This window comes from Argopecten irradians, chromosome 5, assembly GCF_041381155.1.
Source record: "Argopecten irradians isolate NY chromosome 5, Ai_NY, whole genome shotgun sequence".
NCBI classification, from domain to species: Eukaryota; Metazoa; Mollusca; class Bivalvia; order Pectinida; family Pectinidae; genus Argopecten; species Argopecten irradians.
Genome location: NC_091138.1, coordinates 16261203 through 16285238, shown reverse-complemented (window position 1 = coordinate 16285238; position 24036 = coordinate 16261203). Strand labels below are relative to the sequence as shown.

The following is a 24036-nucleotide window of genomic DNA, read 5'->3' as shown; positions in this document are numbered from 1 at the left end:
AGAAACACGGTGCTGATTCGCTCTGTTGATATTATTATGATATGTAGTAATCTGGACAGTTTATTGTAAATTGTATTAGAAACACGGTGCTGATTCGCTCTGTTGATATTATTATGATATGTAGTAATCTGGACAGTCTATTGTAAATTGTATTAGAAACACGGTGCTGATTCGCTCTGTTGATATTATTATGATATGTAGTAATCTGGACAGTTTATTGTAAATTGTATTAGAAACACGGTGCTGATTCGCTCTGTTGATATTATTATGATATGCGATAACTTACACGGTCCCAATAAAGAGTTGAAATATTGGCAGTGTTGAAAGCATATCTCGACCAAAACAATGATTACGGGATCAAAAGAAACGTATGCACATGAAAGTTTGTTGGTATCGGCGTTTGCGGAAGACTTGGTGAAACTTAATGGCGTCATGAACACACGAAGTGGTCGTACTTATGAGCATCTTTCCCGAGTTTCATTGCAGCATGTCGTGAGCAAATGATATACAGAACGTTCGCTTTGCTATAACGCTTTTGAAAAATCAAATACCATTCCCTTTAGTATTTGGAATTTAATAATTAATAGAAAAAAAATAAATGGAACTAAAACGGCTTCCCTTTATATCAAGAGTATGCCAAGAATTAAGAGCCATCCTTTTGTTTACTGTTTATTTCATGAACAATTGAGCAAAGAACGCTCGAGGTATAGTAATTATAGTACTTAAATTACAATTCTATATGGTGTGCTGTGCTCTGTTACTCCATTATACCGTTTAGATTAATATAGCAATATATTAAGATAGGCTTATCTATTTTGAAGTACTTTTGACATACTAGCACTCAATATGTATTTGAAAGATAGTTTTTGTATAGAAATTGGTATGGTGAGTTTTGCAATCTTAATTATTTTGCTTTTGTACAACTACTATTTCGACATTTAAGATCTCGCAAGTAATGCTTAAAAATGAAACCAGAAACTGGAAAAGCCAAATGTTTTGCGTTTGGATGGGAAGACACATAAAACCCGTAAGATATATTATCACGATTTGTTTTCGAAAATCAGTAAAGATCATTGAATGAAGTTTAAAAATATATCCAATATTGTTCAACAAAGCACACCTTGTAATCCTTTACATACAGTGTTCTCTGAAATTATGATAATTGTCATGTTCTATAATAGTTTTTGCTTTTCATTTTAATTGTAACGTCTGACTGTTTATTTTCAAAAAAGAGAAATTCTAAATCCTTTTAGAGTCTATTTGTTTCCAATTTAAGATAGAGCTCTGATGTATTTCGTCTAAATTATTCCTCACATAATGATGTTTTGACATGATTCTGGTAACTTTTCTTGAATAAGTAAAAAATATATAAAAAAAACTACTCACCTTCCATATTTTCCATCTAAGACACGATCTGAAACGACAGGAAATTCTGTTCAATACAGATATTATCACGGATGGATAAAGTGCGTTTCGGGTGGATAAAATGATGATGTGCGGTGTTTGTATAATGTACGATTAAATATACAGATATATATCTAATAGAACTAATGTAAACTGTAACTTCATTACATATTAATTTTATACACATAACGTTTTTTGTCATCATTGCTTGTTTTATAACTTGTAAGAACAGAAAGTAAGTCCCAATTTTTCTAATCATTATGCATGTTGAATATTATTTTCATTATTTTAAAGATGATCCACCGCCGAAAGAACATACACTATACTCATCATTTGAACAATTATTGGTGTTTACTCATGTAAATGTATGTCTAATTCACACAAAAAAATATATAAAATAATTTATTTTGCTTTTGGTGAATGCGCTCTCAGTACTTCAGTACTTCCTTCCATATAGGGCAATAAGAATATAAATAGTAACAATGATATAATGAATAAGTAGCTCAAATATTTCAACAGTAGTAATAGTGTAGAGTAAATAACTTTTGTAACTGAAGAAATATATGAAATCATCTGTTCCCGTATTTGATAGAGAATTATCTACATTACAGCAATAATATATCATAAGCGCAACTTTCAAAGCTAAAAAAATTCCCATTTCTATGCAGCAACAAAAGTGAATATATTTCAATTTTGCAGTAGATGTACAGCAAAAATTTAATTAAAATAGTTAAAACACCATAGCACGATGATTCATTAAATATAAAAAGTCAAAAAGGCGATTTTTGAGTTTTTTTCAGAAACAGCAAGAAACAAATTTTCAAAATGGTCACAATTTTTCAAGATGTTTGTAAAAGTATAACAAAGAACTTTTGCCTAATTTTGACACATTTTTGCACATTCCTAAAAGGTAAGCTAGATAATACGCGTTATTCATTCTGTTTTTAATTAACATGACACATAGATTGTTATTAGATTTTTGAGCACGTTACGAATAGGCTTGACGCGCATTGTAATGTATTTCTGTATCAAGGTCGACTATGATTTTAACAAGATTAAAACCCAGAATACCACATCGGAAAATTTTGCATGAACAATTTGTCTTTCAAGACGCTTTGTTATTTGTTATGTTGATATATTTATAGCGTATTTTAAAACTTACGCTAGTTTACTGGCATAACTCAATCATTTCATGTTTCAGAAATTACATAATATATTTTGTATATCAGAAGAAACGTCCGGTTATCATTTAACCTTATATTTAATGATGATCGGATAATACCATTCAGATGAAAAAAGCCACATCAGTGTCTAGAATGATCCTAGTTTGTCGGTCATTTATGCCAGTAGTTAAGATATATTTCAAAGATTGCTGATGCTACTTTCGATTTATATATAATAATTATTTAAACATAAAATAAATCACTATACCATTTAATTAGTTTCATGTAAATATTTCTTAGATATAGATACAAATACAATGTATTACAAAAATGTATAACATAAGACCTACATAAAGTAATACATAAACTTTGGAACGATGAACTCTGTACCCATAAATCATATGATATATTTATATTCACACTTCATTATACTATGCATTGATTTGACAAAATGGCATAAGGGATTGTATATATGCTAATTCTACAGTGTAAATAAGTAACCATATTTAAGTCCTTGGTCCTTACACAAAACTTAACATACGACCATAAGAATTCACGGTATACACTAACTGTGATCCCCGTTGTCTGTTAGTATAACGTTTACGCGGTAAAGTAGACCAGTGTAGTATTAGTAATACACTAGCTATCCAACTACATAGTAATTTATTGCCTTTAAACTATAGTATTACTTGTAATAGGTTAGACAGACAATTCAAGTATATCTTTTCTTGACACATGCTGTTTTACATAAAGATATAAGAACGAAAAGCACTTCAATTCCTACCTTAACTGCCAACTGGATATATTCAAACAATCAATGTTGTCATGATAATAAGGGTTTCCCTAATAGGGGATTCCCCCTTCTTCTTGGGTTTGATTATTAATGGACACAGGGTTATTACACATGAAGTGAAATAGTGTTATATTCTACTGAAGGTTACATACGACTAACTATCCGTGCATAGGAGAAAATGAGTGAACAAAATGACCTTGAATCTGGACGAATGAATTCATTAATAGTTTATATAGGTCCACATACATTGTATAGCCTGTGGTAATAATAACGTGATCGCAATAATAATAATTATGTACGCGTTCGTCTATTTATACTGTAGGTAACTCGACAAATACAGCGACCATAAATGATCGTCCACCACTCCGGACAATGCTGTAGTGGTCAAGTTCTTACAACCAAGCCTTATTATAGAGGGGAATAACCGTCGATCACAAGACATTTTGATTGGTCAATCTAGCTGTACACGAATCCAGGATGTATATTCATTAATTGTTAAAAACTGCGCCTACATACGTATCTTTATTTTGTAACTCTAAAGTGGTATTATCTATAGACAATGTATATCCTTCCTTGAAAGTGTAATATTTCGATATTTCTGAATGAATTTATATATTAAAAGAATTACGTCATAATTTTACAAATAGCCAGAACATGAGAACGAACTACCACAGGATGTCGTCCACTACCGCTCAGGGGATTTTTAGGAATGGACTAAATATACATGTAGGTGCACCCTACTTGATGATATAATGGAAATGATAAAACAATGAGCATCCACATAAGCAGTATTTCTGTAAAGGCAGACACGGAAATAACACACCAATCCCGTGACTCAGTGGTAATAATCAGCTGACTGTGTAGTTTCATTTTCCTAAAACTTTACAAAATTGTTAATCATATAGATTAGTAAAAACATCTAAATCCCAATTAAATTGTCAATGATGCAATATATGTGCTATAAGTTACATAACCTATCATGGTATATACTCATTCATTGCTATGGTAATTAAAAACGATATTTGGATTATTGTTCTCTACTTAATTAATAATTAAGTTCAAAATATTCGAAAATTAACCTATTTTATGTAATAATTTCTGGCCACGTGATTAATTATATAATGATAAACAATAAACTCATTTTACATCCGGACTCGTGATCCTACCGGTATGTTATAATAATAACGTGTAAAATTCCGTTTTCAAATTACCCTAGCCATTGATAGGAACGTACCAAAATAAATCTAAACCCCAAATAAATATATAAAAATAAATAAATAAAAATATATTTTACATACGAGCATGTGGTAGGTTAGTAATGATTTTGTGAATTTTCTAATCACCATCGAATTGTAATTGAGGAACACTTTCCATTTGAGAAATGAGCTTGCACCTGTTTTAGTACTTCGTAAAGTAAGTTGTGGTTGTCTAGTATTTTGTAGCCACCTTGTGAATTCATTTAGCACTCCTCCTATTACTTTGGAGATTGAATTGACGTGTTGAGTCAAAAAGCTTATGCTGCTGGAACATATGGTTCTATTCAAGTTAGATATCGATAAAACATTTCCGTACAAATACACGTCATGTTTATGTTGTCGTTTATAAATAGAATGTTGATTTGAATTGTTCTTCTGTTGTATTATCAGTATTTTTTATAATACTCCTTAATCATTTCCACTTAATGCTTAATATAAAGAGTCGTGGATGGCGACGATCATAAGTTCAGTTATGACTGGTAAGTAATCTCCAGGTGATATCATGCTCTTTGTTTCATATTAATTGCATTGTGATATCGGTAATTTAAAAAAAAAATTTAAAGTCAATGCAAGAACAAAAGACATCTGAGACCCGAACAATGGGGATAATATGCATCTTGAAAGAAGACAATATTGTCTGTGGCTTATACATATCAATTGAAGAAAAACATACTTTACAAAATATAAATATTTATTTCAACTTGTCATCATTGCGTGGTAATTCATGTTTATTTAAAGTAACAGCCGCATAGTTTACAACCACTTATACAAAATTATGTATAATTTTCCTGTAAAGAGTTTCAATACATCGTTTGGTTAAATTCTAAATCGTGACTGAGGATATTTCAATAAATTACGATAATGATACTGTTTGATCTTATATTGAAAATTAAGTAATAATTTATTTTTAATCAATAAACACAGTGATTAGTATTCTTACGCAGTGCCTATTTGGTTATGTTTATGGATATTATGATTTAAATAAAACATGCCAAAACATGTACATGTAGTGGAAATTAAAATATACAATCCTTCATTTATAGAATGGTTCAGAAACATTTAAATTCAATTTATGTATATTAAAGTCTAATGAAGAAAAGAGATGCATGTCAATGCAGATCTGAAAATGTTATATACTTAAGGCTTCAATTAGTATTCTAAAAAGTCAACAATAATTTTCCAATCTAGATGTTCATAACACCATGTCTTTGGTGGAAATACAAATGTGAATATATTTATAATGTAAGGGACATATTTCGTCATTAGTCTTTCTGTTTTCATTTGGTTTCTTCCTCAGAATTCCATCTGGAAATATGCCATATTTGTAATGAATAAACTATAAAGAATATAATGTAAGAGGAGACACACAGATCAAGATATGACCCTGAAAGATAGGCCAAGTGCCAAACTTTAATATAGACAATAAGTTAGTCATGTACGTGTTACTGTACGTAAATTAATCAAAGACAAATTAAAAATTGTACAATGACTTATACAAAGGAGAAAACAAAGACACAGATCAAAATATAAACTTGAATGATAGGCCCAGTGCCAAACGGCTTCAATATATCCAATAACAATAGTCAAACCGAATGGTAATTAATCAAAGACAAATGCAATTTTGAACAGAGACATAAAAAGGGAGAAAACAATATTAGAACAAGATGATGCGGAAGAGCAAGCGTTTTATGTTTAAAAGAAAATATTCTCCATAGATTTCGTGGGTCAAATCCAGATTTATTTACAATCTCAAGAAAGATTTCTGCTCGAAACTGCGACTTAACCGGAACCCGGCGGTAATAACGGAACTGTTAGTATACGATAGAGGACTCAATAATTCGGGTATCAAACCAAAAATTGAAATCAAAGGTATTTGCAGGGCAACGATTATCGTTTGTAACAGTATAATTGCTATTCATACATTGCTACTACACAGTACCTATATGTTGCTACTAAGCCATTGTATGTTATTTTCCGATATCAACATTGGAGTCAACAAGAAAGCTGGATCCACGTCCCGAGACTAGGTGCATTGGTCTCTTGCGGATGCGCACCACTTGTGGGGGTGTTGTGTGCGTTCGCGTGATATCAGTGTAGCTGAATGATTTCACAGTAGCTCCAATTTGAGCCAACCTGTTTGCCGTGGGTTGCATCTCGTATCCGGGGAAAGGAGGTTCAGGTGGTTGAATAGGTTTTGCTCTTTTTTCTTCCTTTTCTTACTACTCACCACTTTGGCTTCAGACTCCGGATAGACGGGAGGTAATATGGGCCCTGTATTATCAGTCGGCTGGTCATGCCGAGCTCTTAGTATCCTGATTTCCAAGAAGGTGGTGGCTTCGGGTCAATCGTGAGTTTAATTTGAATTGTCAAGTTTATCTTGATCAGTCTTGTGGTTGTACTGTCGCAGGTGTGGTATCTAATATTACATCTAAGTGCCACCGCAAGCTTGATTTTGATTACCTTAGTTTGGAATATTCTCCCGAGTATACTATCTAGTGTATCCCTGGCACTTTGACACTGGGTATCTGTGTCATTAATAGTGTTCCCATGTTGGACTCCGTCGTGGTTTGGGCACAGATAGCGAATATTACTAAACTCTACAGATGGCTTCCAAAAATAACTAAAAAAGAACAAACGAACCCCGATAACAGCACCAATATAGACACACATTTTCCCCAGTTTCTTCTGATAACATCTAAAGAATCTGGGAGAAAAGTTGCATTGCTATCACTTAATGTAATTTAAAATGTCAGCAAAATCCGTCAAGTCCATGCGATCGGCAGACCTCTTTGTAGAAGTCTTCCGAAAGAAACAAACAAAAAACTTGTTGAAGTTAAAAGATTTCTTCGGTGTTAGTGTACATGTTAGGGCACACCAATCCCTTAATTTCTGCAAAGGGGTAATCAGATGCAACGCCTTGCAGAAAGACACTGATGCCGAGATATTGCAGTTCTTCAAATTCAGAGAATATCCCGGTCTTGGAGGTGAGACGGATACTGATAAAGCGTCAAACTGTCAAAACAAACACCTTTGTACTGAAGTTCGCAGTGTCCAACCTCCCATGATCAATAATGGTAAGGTACTTGCACAGCAACATCACGCCATATATATCAAATCCTCTACGATGTCGTAACTGCCAGAGATATGGTAATCATGAGGATCGATGCAGGCGCAAGAAAGTTTGTATCTACCGGGCACTTATTTGATCAAGTCTTGACTACGACTCGATTGTCTATGGATCGGCTCGCAGCTCTTATCTACAGATGCTTGACCCTATCCAGAATCAGGGATTACGTCTCGCACTTGGAGCTTTTCGAACAACACCTGTGAAGAGTCTCCACGTGGAAGTTAATGAGCCATCTCTAGACGATCGAAGAAAGAAACGGTCCTTACAGTATGCTGCTTAACTGAAATTCAATCCCCTAAACCCCGCATTTAATCTTGTATTGAATCCACAACATCAAGATATGTTCACACAAAATCAAAACTCATACCAACATTTGACATCAGAATTTCAATTTTTTGCACGAACTAAATATAAATTTCCAAGATCTTTTGATCCGAACATTTCGATTATCTCCTAAAACTCAAATTACTGATGTCTTAAAAGGTCGATAATGCAGCTAAGAGTGCTATTTGCCTAGCACAAAGAGATTTGAAACTACCACACACTGACCTCAAACCTTCAATTCAGTCAGCCATCAAACACATTGGCAAAAAGGTGGTCTTCCGAAACAAACAATAAACTGTTTAAAATACAACCTACACTTAATCTTAAACTGTCCAGTCGTAGAGACCGCAGAGAGGAAGTTGTTCTCTCTCGGCTCCGAACTGGACACACATATTTGACCCATTCCTTTCTATTAAGAAGGAAGTATCCTCTTACATAGTGGAACATATTTTAGTGCATAGTATAGATTTTAAACACATACGAGAGAAGTATTACGATGCCTCCGACATGTACACTTTGTTCCATATCGTGGGACATAATCGTATTTTCATATATCTAAAAGAGATCGACATTTTAAACAAAATATGAGCTTTTTCTCATCTTACATGTATCATCGTATCAAGTCAACATTTCATCAACATTGTGCACGAGTTTCTCGTGTGTTTTAGCTAAACTATTTTATCCAATGCAATTATTTTTTCATAAAATCAGCATTTAAAATTTGTGTTTTAGTTCTTAAGTGTCTTTTTCTTATCCTGATCTTTTAGATACAGTTCTTGTTTATATCTTAATACTAATGCCTGACTTGTAGTTTGACCGTAAATGACCTTAGTTGTCGATGGGCCTTAAAACTCAAACAAACAAACAAACAAAATATTAACATCGGCAGTTAGGCTCTGGGGTACCATTATCAAAATCATAGTTCAAGAAGCCACTGGGTTTAAAAAAAATGTTAAAATATTCTTAAAATTGATCAATATGATAATATCTTCTAATTAAAATGTTAAATGGTAGCCCGCCCAGGCCCGAGCCCGAGCTTTTAAATCCGAGCTCTAGCTTTGGTTATTTTCGTTTTTATCCTCCAAATTAGCACGTATTAAAACAATTCATAGCACGAAGAATCTTTGAGTTATTTGTTATCTATACATATAATTGATATATCTTGAGATTAATGTGGATTTCATTTATCGACCTTTATCAATTTCCAAGGGGCTAAACCATGTATCCCGCAATCGAGCGTGACATTTTACGATATTTCCAAATTATTAAGATATGATGCTTTTTTGACAAGAATTGCTGTAATCCAAACAACAAGGAAACTTAGCTTAAATATCCAATTATTTCATAACAAATTCTGCCTTTTTTGTAACCGCGTTAAATAGTAAGTATCTTGCCGATCTATCTGTTTACCCGAGCCGAGCCCGAGCTAAGGGCAGACAACTCCCCGATCCCAAGCTTTTTTAATAACTGTACATGTAGAATACACACGTTTGTATTACAATATTGTAATTTATTGTAATTGATGTAACTATTTCATTTGAATTAAATTTGAATGAAGTTTTGTACTTAATGTCATTTAATTAATACTAAAATATTAATATAACATATAAATTGCTATTACATTAATTACATTGAAAGGTGGTGAAGACAAAATAGAATGACTCTAGAGTCGTTAATCTAAAATTCATCCATCTATTGTCTGTTCACATGATTTGGTGCTTATCGGTGCCTATTCCTACATCGTCTTTAAAGTTATCCTTAGAACAAACTTTACGAGCATGAATAAACCCTCATAGAGCGCATTTAACACCACTTCAGTCTGATATTGATTCTTATATAAGAACTTTGATGATATCGTTGCAAATGATTCTATCCAAAAAGGATATATTCAAGTACCCTGCTATGGAATGTCTTAAATGTGTTATTTATTCTGAACATTATTCATTCTGTATGATTTAAAAATCTCAATCTATAGAAAGGTTGCTGGGCTCTCAGACAGAACGTTTTGCCACAAACAGAAACTCCACAAACAGAAACTTTCAACACCAAATAAAACCGACAAAGAAATAAACCTCCGAACTCAAAATCGTTAAAAAGCGAGTATAATATAATTCAAATACAGATTTGTATGTATACTTTGTGAGGCCAAAACAATAGGATACATCAAGAAACATTGTTCAAGATTGACCTCGTATGTCAAATGGATACAGAGTATCGTTAGATGGTGCCTCTAAATAGTAACTCTAAGTACCAATGTCGCATTAACATAAATATAACTGGATTTTATTTTGAAAGTTTTCGAGAAATATACATACATTATAAACATGATGCCTGGAATTCAATTTGTATCCCGATGTAAAGCAAAGAAAATTGCCCTACATTCTATACCATGAATTGGTTTATAATTTAAGTTATTGCTACAGTATCATACCTCTTTACATATATCATATTAAAATTGTTCTTGACGTATGCATTGATTGGTTAAAGGGATATTTTTTTTATTCCAAAAATCTCTCAAGACATTGACTCTTTCTTGGCCTTGAGTTGAGCATTCATACCAGCAAGGCTCTGGGTTCTGCCTTCAGTCCAAGACACATCATTCTATATAAAAAAAGGTACATTTTGCTCTTAAAACGACTGATTTCCCCGTCGTTAGTATAATATGACGAAGTGGGCTGTGCAGTTCGGTATCTCTCGCAGGATGCTTCAGTGGGATACCAATATAAAAAATATTATCACAAGGAGACAAAAAATGACTATACCACAGCCTTCTATAATACACACAAAATCTCCTTAAATAATCATAAACAGCTGAGGATGCAAACCAAGTAACCAAGTATCATACTATATTACTGACGTTAACATCCACGGATTGCCACTCTTCAAAGTTCTAAATTTCTATGGTGCTAGGCTTGTTTATCTTCTTGTAGTTTCATACCAATTCCTTTGCTGAAGAACCCTATTCACAGATTTTTACTTTCTTTGATGGATCTTTTATGTCGGTATAGGACTTCCTACTTTTGGTGTATGTTTCTCCCTTGTCCGTTTTACATTGGTTCTTTTATTCGCCTATTGTGACTACTTTGTAACCTACTGATTTTTGACATTCTCTCTGGCAGCCTTTCATTTCACTTAGTTCTTTCTTAATTCCTTATGTGACTCCTTCTGTTTTGGTGTCAAGTCTCTTGCCACTATTATTTCTCTTGAACGTTGGTTCGTTTGTGGTTGGAATTTTACGACAATTGTCCATATAATTTTTTCGCTATTCGGCCCTTGTCTGTGAATACAACCTTTATCTGGTCTTGGCTACAGTTCAGTTTTGTTGTAAAGTGCCAAATTATGATTACATTGGTTTGTTCATTAAAGTCTTACTATACGAGACTACTTTGAGGAATTCCTTTAGTTCAACTTGATACTTCCCACCTTCCTTTTGTTAGGATCTTCACATGCGCAATTCAGGACAGCTGTACAGCATGAGATTTTAATTCTCTACGCTTTTGATCCTCTCTTTTTCCTCGAAGTCTTTCATCCACTGCTTGGCCTAGATTTATCCTTGGCTTCTGTTAGGATAGTTCCACCTTCACAATGGACTTGTATCAGACTTTCTGTATTCTCTGGAACTCTGTTTTCTATGTTTTTTAGCCTATTTTCTACATTGTACTGCCTTCTATCTGTATTTTCCATTAATCTGTTGGATCCCTTTATCCATATTGACCATTCAGTGGAAGTTATGATTGCATACACGGCAAACCCACCATATATACCTCCTTCATGATTCGGCTCATCCTTCTAGCCCTTAAGTGCGCATTTAACTTCGACCTTCACTTAACTCCTGGACGTTGATCCCCTCGCTACCATTCGTTTCCTTTTTAGATCTCCCCGCCGCCTTTCTTTCACTTAGTTCTTTCAATTAATTCCTTAATTCCTTAAGTTGTTAGGAATCCCAATATTTTTTCCAAATCCTCAGTGCAATTTTCCTTGACCAAAGTTAACATTAAGTTTGTTAGGATGTATCCCTCTCATATATGGTTTGGCGCCTCTCTTTGTTCCATATCACATCAATTAATATGGGCATTCTAATATCGTAACGGAAATTTTCCCTTTGTGCTTGCTAGCTTCACCAACAAGTCTCTCGTATTGAACTATTACATCCTTTGGCAGCAATTCCCTCAATTCGATATGTCCATATTTTTTTCCTCGTCAGGTCACAAGTTCCTGTCTATACCAATATAAATATTTTTACCGAATTCCCGAATGAAGTGTTTCTAGATTTTACAGTGCATACTCTATGGCCTGCTTTGTTGTTCTGTCTCCCTGGCAAGCCCAAATTACTCCATCTCCAAATTTTTATCCGCGACGTTGTTACGTATTTTTACTCCGTTACTGTCAGCAATCAATATTAATTTCCGTTTCTCACTACTTCCACAGAAACACCACATAAATTATTTTCAGTTAAGTATTTGTTAATGCTTGATTCGTTCATCTGCACTGCGTAGTTTTGTTAATATTAACACAAGTCAAATTTTGCCGCAATGGCCGCCATCTTTGTTTTGTAAAGTGTTCACTCACGTCACAAAAGTTCTACATTTTCCAGAACATACGTCTCACATCACAAAAAATTTCCACATCATCACATCATCACGTACTTACAATGTTCTCCGGTAAGTATCACATCATATTATTTGACATTACTTTGATTAATTCACATTTTTCTACGATCGACATAGACTGTTGAAGAAAACACGACTCTTCACCGCGCATGCGCAACTCTCTTATCTTTCTATGGTTCTATTTATTTCATTAATATTCGTATATAACTTTTAATAATTGTAAGCTGTGAGCATCGTGATTTGTTATTTTTATTAATACAGAACCACCATTTTTACTGCTAAATAGTAGCCCTTAGTACCAATGTCGCATTAACATAAACATTAATGAATTTTATTTTGAAAGTTTTCGAGAAATATATGCATTATAAATATACTTACTGATGTCTGGAATTCAATTCGTATCAGCTTCTTTTTTCTGAAAATACAAAAATCAAAATTAAAATGTAAAGCTAAGCTCAGACAAGGATTTTCGTATCATGACAAAAAGACAAAAGCATGTTTGATGGATGCGTTCTAAGACACTAGACCACTAATAGTGATCATGGAGCATTCGCTTTACACGCGAAGCGTGCGTTATCTTAATTACCATGAATAATACAGCACTAAACTCACTTTAAGGTTCTTGTCAATTTCAGTGTGTGGTAACACAACATTGATGCTTGGGTAGTGCAACAAATAAAATATTATGGATTGAATATATAATTATATTAAAAAAGAAGCATCGTGAAGACAAAGTTTAAAATATTTATTTTCAGACATCCTTGTTTTTCATTTCTGCTTATTTACATTCTGTGTATCTTCGATACTCCATGCGCTACTACTACTGACGTTACATCCACCCATGGACTATCTCAAAGTAAAATTGGAGGCAACTCAGGAGATAAAATCTGAACAAATCAAAGGCCTGCAAAGATTCCCTTTGAAGACTACCGAGAGGGAGCAACGCCAAACTTCAAATCCACACAGCCAACCACAGTGTACCGTTTATACGGCTCTTTTGATGGGCATCAAGGAATTTATTACCTGTTCTGTCCTGTTGCCTCCTGTTTTATTGTTTTACTATGTGATAGCCCAGGGATGGATATAACGTTAGGTATAGTAACCCCTGGAGTATCGAGGGATGACAATATGTGTAGCACTTGCCTAATTATATCGATAATAGATCTAAATTAAAAATTATCCTATCTACTGTCTATTTATATGGACATTAGGCCTAAATATATATCATATACATATATTACAATTATTACAATTGACAGTGATGATGCCATTGCTAGGATGTCGGTACAAGTAGATCCATCCCGATTCAATAAACATTGTTGATGATGACTTTTGTTTTGTGAAAATGATGTTATTACTTGTAAAAAAAACAAATATGAAATGTAAATAATAAGAGATCCCATCAGGAACTTGACCCCCACCATTGAGGTTATAATCCTTATACAGTGAAGACGTGACATTGGAACGAGTTACCTCTCCTCTTTTCAGAGTTATGCCCCTTTGCTTCAAAATGATCGACTGGGAATTTTATTATTGCTTTAAAGGGACATTTCAATCTAAGAAAACATTAAAATTTGTACATATATAGGGAAAAACCCGGTTCTAATGGAAATTAGATCAGTCGGTTTTACTGTGATATGCTCGAAAACAATAAATGAAATCTTTAGCATGTTTGCGGGGTGGATACGGTTTGGGGTGGTAGTATAAGTTGGCCTTTTGGATATGTATTAAAAAACGTCACGTCATTAATTTAAGTAATCCATTATATACGTCTAAGCAGGTTGAATAAAACCTAGAAACTTTCAACAACGGTACCTACAAAAATCAATTGTTTATTGTGAGTATGTTATATCTAAAACGAAGATGGTTTATTTTCCTTTATAAACAGAAATTAAGTTCTATTAGCGATATTTACGTAATGGAGATGCATTTAAGAAAACAATTATATGCTTATCTTTATTATCTTATTGACAAATGCTTTTAACCATGTGCAATCATCGATAAATTTTCTTTACGATGAAAGATGTAAGCTTATCTTCTCATAAACATTCTATCATAAGTAAAAATGGATTCAAGTATACTTCGGTATAATCTTGATTCTAACACACAATCCTTTTAAGGTTTACGTGACTGGTTGTCACCATCAAAGTCCTTAGTTTAATTTTGATTGCATGTGCTAAAATTATGTAATAGTCGTGTGGTTAATACGATAGCTAAATGTGAATTATTATTTTTACATTGACATATGTTAACTTGATGAAAAATAACTCCTACACGAAGACGTTTATCTTCTGTTAAAAATCAACAGAGCTACAGTGCGGAAAACAACAAAGCATGGTAGAATCGGTACGTGCTACTATAAGGTCTTAGACTTACAGCATCTTACAGTTTTTAGAAACAATTATTAATACTTACTAAACTTATATAGATATCAATAAGGATCCAAAATAACACTGCTAGCTTCGCTGGATAATTTTGTAAATGATATCTGTGGATCCCCGAGAGCCTATAAATAGATCCTTGTATATTTCCGTGGACTAGAAAAATCCCCAGTGCACTGCGATCATGATTATACACAAGTATTATATTAAACATTGGACTTAACCTGGTAGTTTAAATAACTATCGGTAGAATACGGGTCAATACTTTACCGTTTATATAACTAAGTGGTCAAGGTAAACATCAATATGGTGATATTTTGTGAATATCTTTCCCAAAACGGATTCCTATTACACCATTTAGATTTGATCAGGTAACATTGGACCTTAAGTATAAAGGTCAACGTATTGATAAGTTAGTTTCGATTTACCAGCATTTATTACATGTTTGAAATATTTGATGTAAGTTTGTTGTTTTCTGTGATGGGTTATGAAAATATACAAGTTAATATGTTGTTTTCTGTAATGGGTGGTGACTATGTACAAATATTCTGTTGTTTTCTGTAATGGGTGGTGACTATGTACAAATATTCTGTTGTTTTCTGTAATGGGTGGTGACTATGTACAAATATTCTGTTGTTTTCTGTAATGGGTGATGACAATGTACAAGTCATTATGTTGTTTTTGTAAAGGGTAATGACAATGTACAAATATTCTGTTGTTTTCTGCAATGTGCGATGACAATGTACAAATGTTCTGTTGTTTTCTGTAATGGGTGATGACTATGTACAAATATTCTGTTGTTTTCTGTAATGGGTGATGACAATGTACAAGTCATTATGTTGTTTTTTGTAAAGGGTAATGACAATGTACAAATATCCTGTTGTTTTCTGTAATGTGCGATGACTATGTACACATATTCTATTGTTTTCTGTAATGGGTGGTGACAATGTACAAATAATTCTGTTGTTTTCCGTAATGGGTGATGACAATGTAGAAGTCATTATGTTGTTTTTGGTAAAGGGTAATGACAATGTACAAATATTCTGTTGTTTTCTGCAATGTGCGATGACAATGAACAAATGTTCTGTTGTTTTCTGTAATGGGTGATGACAATGTACAAATAATTCTGTTGTTTTCTGTAATGGGTGATCACTATGTACAAGTCATTATGTTTTTTTTTTTTTTTTTAAAGGGTAATGACAATGTACAAATAATTATGTTGTTTTCTGTAATGGGTGATGACAATATACAAGCAATTATGTTGTTTTTCAGAAATGTGCGATGACACTGTAAAGTAATTCTGTTGTTTTCTGCAATGTGCGATGCCAATGTACAAATATTCTATTGTTTCCTGTAAAGAACGATGACATTGAACATTAATCAATTCTGTTGTTTTCTGCAATGGGCGACGGCAATGTACATGTAATTCTGTTGTTTTCTGCGATGGATGATGACAATGTTCAAGTAATTATTTTGTTTTCTGAAATGGGCGATGACAATGAACAAGTAATTCTGTTGCTTTCTGCAATGGACGATAACAATGTTCAAGTAATTATGTTGTTTTCTGTATAGGGTGTAATTCGTTTTTTCTACTGTGCGATAACAATGTACATGTAATTCTGTTGATTTCTGTAATCTGCGATAAAAATGGTAATTCTGTTGTTTCCGCAATACATGTACATGCAATTCTGTGTTTTCTGTAATGGGCGAACAATGAACATGTATAAAGTATGTTGTTTTTTGCAATGGGCGACGGCATTTCATGTTATTCTGTTGTTTTCTGCAATGGACGATAACAATGTACATGTAATTCTGTTGTTTTCTGGAATGTGCCATAACAATGTACATGTAATTCTGTTGTTTTCTGCAATGTGCGATAACGATGTTGCAATTCTTCTGTTTTCAGTAATGGGCGAACAATGTACATGTATAAGTTCTGTTGTTTTCTGTAATGGGCGACGGCAATGTACGTGTAATTCTGTTATTTTTGCAATGGACGATGGCAATTAACATGTTATTCTGGTTTTTTTTCTGCAATGTGTATAACAATGTAATTCTATTGTTATCCGCGGTTCGGGATGATGATTGAAAATATATCACAAGAGTACAAAGTGTAAAAAAGATCATGAGAAAAAAATCAACGGATTTTTAAAAAGCTTGACACAATCGTAGCATATGTGACAATACAGCTAGGGATTGAATTTGGGGGTCAAAAGGTCAATGTTACTAAAAACATGTTTGTTTCACAAATTTTCGTTTCCGGGCGATAACTTTTGACAGAATTTGTTCAAACTTCATACAATGATAGCATAACTAAGCAATAATAACTGGCCATATAATAGAAGAATGTAATTGACGACAGGGGACGTGTGTTGCTTGCAACACTTACTGTAAGCTTGTTTAAATGAATTTTGTCGTTTTGGCGATATCCATGATATAATAAAACCATATTGGGTATGTGTGAATGTTTTCGAAACACATCGAATGATTTTTTTTCTTTGAAAAACAATTACATGTACATTAGTTAAACTTAATAAGCCTCTTATATCAACTCAAAACAGCAACTTATACTTCCTCTATCCCTTAATTAAGCACCTTTTCTGGCTTTAACTTTTATTTTTTGAATTTAATACATCAGTAATAATTCTTATATAAAACTTACCGTTAGGGTACAATACAGCAGTAAAGTACTTATGACGCCTTACCTTTCCGTCAGGGAAGATACCGTCTGCTCAAGTTACCACTGATTTCCCGCTACAGCCATCTCCTCAGAAATGATAAATGTGAGTTAAAGGATCTGTTTTTCTAAAGCAAATTCATTGCAAAATTATAAAATATCTTTCATGGTAGTGTAAAAAAATAAAGCTTTGTAAAAAAAGTTTTAAAAAATCGGATGACGTTAGCGCAATCAACGACAAGCTAATTAGCTAATCGCAATCAACGATAAGCTAATTAATTTAATTAGATTATTCAATTAATTATTTGGAAATAATCTATTTGTAGAAAAGTTATTGTATTGGGACGTTATCAGATTCTAAACAGATGACTATATTTAATGATAAACTGCGAAGCGGCGCCATTTATAATGAGATTGCACTCATATTTTTTTGCGTTAAAAGGTCATAACATGAAAAATCGATTCAAGTTATTTCTTATAATTCAATCTACTATGCATATCTCTTCAAAATTCCACATTTAGTCAGAGACTTTTTGTTCTATGAAATCATTACGCCGTTGTAACTGTCAATAAGAAGCGACGTTACCGACAACACATCATTTTTCTTAATTAATGGAATGGTAAAGGATTTTTTATGCCAATCCAAATGTTAAAAACAAAATTGAATTATTTCTAGCAATGGATAACACGTTCGGCATCCTCAATACTCCATGGGTTACTATTACTGTCGTTATATCTACCTCTGGACTGTGTATCACAGTGAACTGGAGGCAAAAGAACAAGTAATTTAGTCGTTTAACATACATAAAAAGAATCATATAATAGTGCAATGTGGTTGTCTGTGTGGATTTGAAGTTGGGCGTCGCTCTCTCTGTAGTCTTCAGGCCTGTGATTGGTCAGATTTATTATTGTTACATTAACGAATAACAGAAAGGAGAAACCAGCAGCTAAATTCAAAACACAATTTAATTATATATACAATATTATACAGAGATGGTTTACAATATCTAAAGTAATTGGTGGTGGTACAAGAGTAATACGATGATTTAAAGTGTTACTTATCTGTATGCGAATGTCCTGGTATAATCCTTGATCCTTCCAGGTTTCAAATTAACAATAATCAAAAATCCACGAGGAAAATGAATGTCCACAGATGATTTGTAAAGTTCCAGGCAATATGAATAAATCCACACAAAGTGTTGTAATAATCCACAGATAAAGTCACAATAGCTCTCCCAATAGAATCTTATATGGCGCTGTACAATTCTTGATATGTCTTATTACAGGTCTCATTACAGTTCTGATTAGCCTTGGACAGCTGGAGTATATATAGCTAAACCGTAATTCAAGAATATTGGAGAACCTTCTACTTCTAGAAATATCTAACTAAAAACAGTAAACAAGTAAACACACATAACTTTCTGGAAATAGATCATTCTAGATCTCTACTTAAAATCAACATGTTTACAAACATATTTGTTTATACATGATTATATTCTAGAAAGTTCTATAACCTAAATCAATGATATGACCTTCATAGGATGTATTGATAAAAAAAGCTATAGGAGTTATCTCCCTTATCTCATAACTACATGTATTTAGTGTCATACATAACACACCCCTCCTTAAAGAAAAGAAAGTTTTCTTGAAAAGGAAACTTTCTTCAAATATTAAGTCATATTTAAATCCTTGATAAAGCATCTGCTAGAATATTGTCTTTCCCTTTGATATGTTTGATGTCAAGATTGTATTCTTGCAAAGTCAAACTCCACCTGAGAATTCTTTGGTTTTTGTTTTTCATTTCCCCAAATGAATGTCAAAGGGTTGTGGTCGGTGAAGACCAACACAGGCACAACTGTAGTGCAGAGATACACATCAAATTGGTTCAAGGCCAAAATCAACGCTAAACATTCTTTCTCAATGGTGGAATAATTTCTCTGGTGTTTGTCAAACTTTTTCGAGAAATAACAAATTGGATGGTCAATTTGTTCAGTACCTTCTTGCATCAAAACAGCACCAACACCTACATCACTGGCGTCAACAAACAGTTTAAACTGTTTATTAAAATCTGGAGCAGTCAGAACTGGTGAGTTTGATAGTATGGCTTTCAATTTCTCAAATGCTGACTTACATTCGTCTGACCAAACAAATTTGACATTTTTCTTTAACAAAGCAGTAAGTGGAGCTGCTATAACAGAGAAATTTTGACAAAATTTTCTGTAGTATCCAGCCATACCAAGAAACCTCATCAGCTCTCTCTTGCCTCCAGGAGCTGGAAAATCTATAATTGATTCTACTTTGGCCTGAACAGGTTTAACCTGCCCCTGTCCTACAATATGGCCTAAAAATTCAACAGTTGCATGACAAAATTCACATTTCAATAAGTTTGCAGTCAATTTCATGGTAGTGAGTCTTTCGAAGAATTCACGAATCCCGCGTAGATGGTCTTCCCACGTGTCGTGGTAGTTGATGACGTCATCAATGTATCCATCGCAGCCTTCCAGGTCTGATACGCTGTTAAGAAGACGTTGAAATGTTGCCGGGGCATTCTTCATACCAAACGGCATAACTTTGTACTGGTACAAACCTTGCGAGGTTACAAATGCCGACACTTCTTTAGCTCTTTCTGTTAATGGCACCTGCCAATATCCTTTCAACAGGTCAAACTTGCTTACGTACTTGGCTTTGCCAACTTTGTCAATACACGAGTCAATCCTTGGAATTGGATAAGAGTCTGTTTTACTGACAGAGTTTACTTTTCTGAAGTCAGTACAGAACCGGTATGTCTTGTCTGGCTTTGGCACCAGAACACATGGAGAGCTCCATTCACTTTTGCTTGGTTCAATAATATCATTGTCCAACATGTATTGAATTTCTTTCTTTAAGTGTTCTTCTTTCAAAGGATTGACACGGTAAGGATGTTGCTTGACAGGTGGCGCATCGCCTACATCCACGTCATGATAGATAGCATCTGTTTTGCCTGGTGTATCCGGAAACAAATGTTTAAACTCAAGTATCAAATCTTTCAGTTCATTGCGTTCCTTTTCTGATAGATGACACAGTTTCTTGTCCAAGTTCGCGAGCACATCTGAATTCCGTAACTTAACACCACAGTCTAAACCTACATCTTGTACACCACCATCTAAGTCTAATTTACAAATATCAGCTGTACTTTCACTTTGTGATGGTACAGAGGCCAAAGTAGCAATAGGTTGAGAGGTCTTGCTCTCTTCTCTATCTACATATTTTTTAAGCATATTAACATGACATAATTGAGTTTTCTTGCGCCTCCCTGGAGTTTGTACAATGTAGTTAACATCATCGACCTTTTTCTCAACAACATAAGGTCCAAAATATCTAGCTTGCAAAGGCTGACCCGGTATTGGTAATAGAGCCAAAATTTTGTCACCTGGATCAAAACTTCTTGCACGGGCATCTTTATCATACCATGTTTTCATTTTGGTTTGAGTAACGGCCAAATTTTCTTTTGCCAGTTCACATGCCCTTGTCAACCTTTGCTTAAAGTTAGACACATACTCTAAGAGATTCACTTTAGAATCTTCGTCCAAAATTTTGTCTTTCAAAATTTTCAAAGGACCACGTACAGTATGTCCAAACACAAGTTCAAAAGGACTGAAGCCAAGAGATTCTTGTACAGATTCTCTAACGCCAAACAACAACATGTGTATACCTTCGTCCCAATCTCTTTTGTTTTTAAAACAATAAGATCTCATCATATTCTTCAATGTCTGATGAAAACGTTCTAAAGCACCCTGAGACTCTGGATGATAAGCACTAGACTTATACTGCTTGATCTGGAGCTGGTACATGACTTGTTGAAAAATACCAGACATGAAATTCGAACCTTGGTCCGATTGGACAGCTTTTGGAAGACCAACAAATGTAAAGAATTTAACCAAAGCCTTGACTATGTTAGGGGCTTTAATATTCCTGAGTGGAATGGCTTCAGGAAAGCGTGTGGAAGCACAGATAATAGTTAAAAGATACTCATTCCCAGACTTAGTTTTGGGTAGAGGACCTACACAGTCTATAATGACTCTACTAAATGGTTCCTCAAATGCTGGAATGGGGTGCAAAGGTGCAACAGGGATTTTCTGATTAGGTTTCCCTACCACCTGACAAGTATGACAAGACCTACAAAAATCAGCCACATCCCCGTTTCAACTTGGGCCAAAAGAAGTGATCTAAGATCCTGTTATAAGTCTTGGTCACACCTAAATGCCCTGCCATAGGTACGTCATGAGACAAACTCAGAATATCTTGCCTATACCTCTGTGGGACAACTATTTGATTGACAACCTTCCAGTCTTCCTCGGGAGACACATCAGGGGGGCGCCACTTGCGCATCAACACACCTGACTGACGGAAGTAACAAACCGGGACTTTCTCAGCATCTTCCTCACTCAAAGCCCGATTACACAATAAGGAGATTTCAGGATCTTTTTCCTGTTCTACTATAAGCTCCTTTCTAGACAAAGATGATTTACTCATCATGTCAGACAAAGAAGTACCCTTGTTAGGAACAACTCTATCACTATCAAAGTCTACAGGATTGCTCAAAAGATCACACTTGCTCCCGATATCCTCTATATCATGAGCCAAGAAAGTGTCACCTAACCCTGGACTATAATGATCCTCAACTACTGCAACATCAGAAACCTTCTTACTCATTGAACGAGTTACAGCACAAGAAGGGAAAATACCAGGAAATTCCTGTTGAATAGTCTCAGCATCATCTGTTTTATCTGGAATACTGGACACTAAGGGATCTACCCTAACTTTCTCTCCAGCCAAGTCATTGCCTAAAATGAGCGACACGCCCTCTCTATGGGAAGTTCCGGTCTAACACCAATGATGACAGGCCCAGTAACCAAATCTGACTTTAAATAAACACAATGGAGAGGCACATTAACAAAACCTAACTCTACACCTTGAAGCAAAACACTACTACCAGATGAGGTCTCCTCAGACAAAGGCACTACGCCATCTAATATCAAAGAATGAGAAGCCCCAGTATCTCGCAAAATCTTCACAGGTTTCAAGTTGGTAATATCACTAGTAAGTGAAACAAAACCTTCAGAAATGAAGGGAGAGTACTTCTCCAAGACACTATCAGACTCTGAGCTCTTAATCTCAACAGACACTTTAGAATCTTCCACAGAAGGAACTGACTGTTTACGCCTTTGCTCCTTACGCTGGAGAGAATAACATTCAGACATAACATGTCCTACTTTCTTGCAGTAATTACAAACAGGACCAGAAGGAGACCCCACACCTACCCTATCATCTGTTTTAGAAGCAGACTTAGTTTTATCACCTAATTTAGGTTTGTCGTTGGAAGGGCCACTAAAGGTTGGGTTCCTAGGCTGACCAAATTTACTAGTACCTGTGGTACTGTTTTTGTCTTGAGAACTGTTTTTAACAAATGAGCCTTTGTGGGTGAGAGCGTAATCATCAGCCATTGTAGCTGCTTCACTAAGTGTTTCAACTTTTCTCTCATCTAAATGAGTTTTTATGTTTGTGTGGACACAACGTTTAAACTCCTCTATCAACAATAATTGCCTCAATTTACCGAAATCCTCATCAATTTCTTTAGAATCACACCACCTATTAAATAATTGTTCTTTTTCTCTGGCAAATTCTACATGAGTTTGTTCATCTCTCTTTCTCGAGTTTCGAAATTTCTGGCGGTAAGCCTCAGGAACTAAACTCATAAGCTTTCAAAATAGCTTTCTTGACTACTTGGTAATTTGAAATCTCATCTACAGATAAAGAAGAATAAATGTCTCTAGCTTTACCAATCAAGACACTCTGAAGAAGCATTGTAAGCTTATCTTCAGGCCATTTCATACTGTCAGCTATTTTCTCAAAATGCAGAAAATACTTGTCAACTTCTTTCTCTTGAAAAGGAGGAACTAACCTAATGTTTCTACTGACATCAAAACCTCTGTTTCCTTGTAAACCCCTAAAAGTTGGATTACTTGAACTGTCTTGAGAAGCTAGTTCTAATTCTTTAATTCTAAGTTCTGTTTCAGCTTGAATTTTTTGCTTCTCTAGCTCTAACATCTGATCTCTCTCTTTTTCTTTTAATTCTTTCTCAATTTCTTTTTCTCTTAACTCTCTTTCTTTGTCTATTTCTTTTTCTCTTAACTCCTTTTCTATTTCTCTTTCTCTCATTTCTTTCTCTATTTGTTTCATTTTCATTTCATGTTCAAGTTCCATTTGTCTAATTTGGATTTCTGAAGTGACTGTTTCCTCTATACTATCTAATGCACTAGAG

The 24036-nt window shown here is 34.3% G+C and overlaps 1 protein-coding gene across 8 annotated transcripts in view; it reads right to left on the bottom strand.

Moving 5' to 3' along the window:
- The window catches only part of LOC138323008 (TNFAIP3-interacting protein 1-like), a 56021-nt gene that overhangs the window by 15814 nt on the left and 16171 nt on the right, over positions 1–24036 (bottom strand). The window contains exons 4-6 of one of the 8 annotated variants that reach the window (XM_069267314.1): positions 17764–17863; positions 13056–13092; positions 1387–1414 (exon numbers count right to left, since the gene is read on the bottom strand). The gene's annotated coding sequence lies outside the window, so the exon portion shown is untranslated. Of the gene's footprint in view, positions 1–1386; positions 1415–3351; positions 3480–13055; positions 13093–15092; positions 15171–17763; positions 17864–24036 lie in introns of those variants that run through there. The other 7 variants (XM_069267315.1, XM_069267313.1, XM_069267318.1 and 4 more) reach the window with 7 other exon arrangements.